We start from the raw sequence: 4,477 nt of genomic DNA on the forward strand, positions 1-4,477 counted from the left end.
AGCATCATAAACAAACAGTAACAGTGTCTTAAAATTAAACGCTACGAACAAACAAAAATACAATTTCTAAATTGGCAGAACAAATAACGCTTATAATATTTCCAAATTAAGCACTATAAACAAGCGAAATAACTATTTCGAAATGAAACCTCCTATTCAAACGAAAACCCAATTTCAAAATCAAAGCATATATAAATCGTATCTATTAATTAAGTGTGATTGACTAACTGTGTATAACTAAAAGATTACAAAATACAGGGTAGAACGATACAGTTGTCGCCCTAAAGCAAAAAAGAACAAACAAACAAAACAAAACAAAAAACCCAAACAATACAGCTTTATTTTAATCTTTTATTGAAAAAATAATTTTAGGTAACTGTATCGTGTAGTAGAGGTGACATCTATTCAATGAAACCGCCTTCAGCCTCAATCACCGCCGCAATACGGCTGAGAAATTGCGAGCATATCTTTTCAACAAGCGCCGGTGGGAGTTCGGACGATGGCGGCGATCAAGCTGGCTTTGGTGTTGTAGGAGGTCATGCTGATGATCTCTCGACGTATGACCAAACGAATTAGTCCAGCAGGTTCAGGTCGGAGGAGGAGGAGGAGGGGGAGGAGGAGGGAAACCAGTGAGAGAAAGGAGTGCTTTAGATTTTTGCCTTTAGATTCTTTGATTGCGCTCATATCATATTTATTTTAACTTTTGAAATCACTACTATATATTCAGTACAATATAATAATCGATATAATTAACTCTATAAGAATAAATACGAAATCTATATTTATCCAGAAGGGAACTTTACGACTGAGCAATGCAGTGAAGACTGCTGATAAAAACTATTTTCAAGTAAAAAAAAATAGATTTAGATTTTTATATATATATAACACTTAATGCGATACTCTTTTATTGCTTAGGGTGGCTTATCAGTGTCCTTCAACTTTTGGACCAACTTGAGCTTGTAAGGTACCATTTGCAGTCGTTTCCTTAAGACACGCCAGGCAGTTCCTGGAGCAAGCTGAAGTTCCCTGCTGGCTCTTCTCACTGATTTACCGGGGCTCCGCTGAAAGGCTGTCCGAACTTGCTCAACTGCATCTTCTGAAGTTAAAGGGCGACCTGTTCGCTTGCTTGGGCACAAACACCCATCTTTCACAAATTTAGCATGCCATCTGACAATGGATTTCCTTTCAGGGGCTTTTTTTTTAAATTTCCTGCAAAATGCACGCTGAACACATGTCCACGATTCAGTCTTTGCAAATTGGAGGACGCAAAATGCCTTGTCTTGTTTAGAGAACGCCATTACCGCACCTGGAAAGTTAAGACGAAAATCATTATTATGACCAAAAACTTGATTAAGCAAGCTTTAAAATGGCACCAGTTTCATTTTTCTACCTGGAATAGTTCATGAGATATACGCATTTGTAATGTTCCCAAGACTTTTGAAACACCCTGTATAACACTTAATGCGATACTCTTTTATTGCTTAGGGTGAGTTTTATTCGTTTTGGCATTGATTGAATTAAAGACCGGTAGATGGTTAATGTGTTTTTCAGCGTATTTCAGAGATCGATATCTCTTGCTTTTTTATTTGTCTGATCGTCAAGCAATTACTGACGGAGTAACCCAATGGGGGCGTGGAGGCTTCAGATCACACAGTACGCCGGCAGTTTTGAACAAAAATCATGTACGTCAATGAAACTAACAATAGAGTAACTTTTAATTATTCTTTTTAATATGGTAGAGCTAAAGTAATTTTGGTTTGCTATCGGGACTCGAATTTTTTAAGGTGTTGCAAAACTTTGGGAAGATGTGAATATACAATGTGATTGACTGTGTGTGCGTGTGTGAAACGGCACTAACCTATTTGAGTTTAACCGGCTTGCTCCGAAGGAGGAAGTTCCATGGGAGTATAAAATTCACAAGCGGTCTCCAGTCGTATGTATATCCCCGTTCTGGGATATGACGACCTTAGGTTTTTGTAACTCTTGCAGGGAGGTGTCGACGTCTTCCTACATACAGCGTCTGAAATTCCCAAATTGGTCACCTATTTTAGTAATGACCAGGTTAAACGTTTCCTGTTTATCAACATGAATATGCCGTATATATATATATATATATATATATATATATATATATATATATATTACATATATATAATGTTTGGTACATTATATCTCCACCTAAAGAATGAGTTAAACCTGTTTCTTCGGTACATTGTAAATGCTTACGTTGGTAGAATACATAGTTCGTTTACATTCTGACTCGACTAATTTCCTAACAGTGATCCCACACATTTTGGAATTCGTAGAGATAATATTTGTCCGCCATTTAAAAAAAAAAAAAAAAAAAAAACATCGCTTGTAGTTCATAACCCATCACGCGTGCGTGTCAACTCGCGGAAAGAAGACATTCCGCCATTTTACATTTTGTTTCCTGTTTTTCATAATATTTGAGTGATTGCATAACCGTCACCATTCGCACGCTCTTGGGAAATGGCATCTCTATCTCTGCATTTTGATATATTTTTTTAAATGCATTTTTGGATGCATCCATGCATTTCTGGAAGAGACTTTGTCGGATGTCCGTCAAAGTTTAAAAAGTAACTTCCAATATTGATGCGGAATAGAGACCACATTTTCGAATGTAAACAATGTATTTTGTTTTTTGCTGGTAAAAAGAAAATACACTGAAACATAAATGGATAATGTTAAGAAACCTAAAGAAAATCAAAAAGAGAAAAGTTAACAAAAGAAATAAAACAAAAAGAAAACCCAGCGCCATAACACAAGACGGTTGCACTGGCTTCCCCCAAAAGGCATATCAATTCCGGTGGGGAGGTGTCTGCGACCTCTTGCATACAGCGCCTGGTATAAGCAAATGTCCACCCATCAAGTACTGACAGACTTCACGTTCTTTAACGTCAGTGATCTGGCGAGAACCAGTGTGCCAACGTGATTATGTCGCAGATAAAAACACTCATCATATTGTAAGTTCAATGAAAAATATTTATTATACAGTCTGCCCCCAAAGTTTGGCTACATAATCCACAGTGTGCCCACAAAGTCTGGCAACATAATGGTTACATAATGTATAGGGTGCCCACAAAGTCTGGCTACATAATGGTTACATAATCCACAGTGTGCCCACAAAGTCTGGCTACATAATGGTTACATAATCTACAGGGTGCCCACAAAGTCTGACAACATAATGGTTACATAATCTATAGGGTGCCCACAAAGTCTGGCAACATAATCTACAGGATGCCCACAAGGTCTGGCTACATAATCTACAGGGTGCCCACAAAGTATGGCTACATAATCTACAGGGTGCCCACAAAGTATGGCTATATAATCTGTTTGAGTCACCAGCTCTAGGAAGGTTGTCGTCCAGGACTAAAGAGGCCTCCCTCCCCAAGGTTTAGCTTCAGAGTTGTCCTTCTTCTAGACGGATGATCTGTAAAGATCTACGGGTCCATCAGTATCGAGAGAGTTCGATCCGCGCCTGGGCCCTAAACCAGGTGTTTCTGTTACCTCGCATGGGTAATTAATGTTAATAGGTTATATATCTACTAAAAAGTTACACTCCACAACTTGATTAAAAAGGACATTACTATGCTTTCCATTTCATTTTTATTGGATGAGTAGGAATTTATGCAGTGAAGAAGTAAAACAAAAGCTACAAGGTACCCACAAAATATGGCTACATAATCTTCACAGCGCCCACAAAGTCTTTGTGAATACTCTCATTTAAATTTTTGATAGTATGTTTAACTTGTATTTTATATATATACATGCATATATATATATATGTATATTTATATATATGTATATTTATATATATACATATGTACATGTGTATTTTAATATATATATATATATATATATATATATATATATATATATATATATATATATATATATGAAAATAATGGAAATAGTATTCCGACAAAATAGAGAAAATAAAAAAGGAACAAACCGTATTATGTGTTCACCAACGTTTCGTCTTTATTTCGAGACTTCCTCTGGGTGAATGAGATATACCAGTACAAAATCTTTGAAAAAAAAGTTTCACGTGCACAGTGTGACGCAGTTCTATTTAAGAGGACTGCAAATTCTGAAAGCGCGTAAAAAGAAACCAATTATCATTCCTGTTTTTATTTTATTGTTATGGTGTGAATAGAAATGTATGTAATCGTTTTTGTGTGTAGTTTTGCGGTGAACTTTGAAGGATAGTTTATTAAATAAATAAATAGTTATTGAATATCTGGACGAAGAATTCAAATACCTTACAAACATTTTGAAAACCTTGCAATATCCGACATATTTCATATTGAATGCTAAGAGAAAAGCCACACAAATACTTTCCAGAATAAATAATAATAAAAATCATACACACCAGACCTTTCTCTCATAAACAGACATCTTCTTTTACCTACACACACCAATAATACAATAATTTATAACACACTAAACAAACTAA

The sequence above is a fragment of the Euprymna scolopes genome, chromosome 15 (genome assembly GCF_053919585.1).
Source record: "Euprymna scolopes isolate OS-2025 chromosome 15, ASM5391958v1, whole genome shotgun sequence".
Taxonomy (NCBI): domain Eukaryota; kingdom Metazoa; phylum Mollusca; class Cephalopoda; order Sepiida; family Sepiolidae; genus Euprymna; species Euprymna scolopes.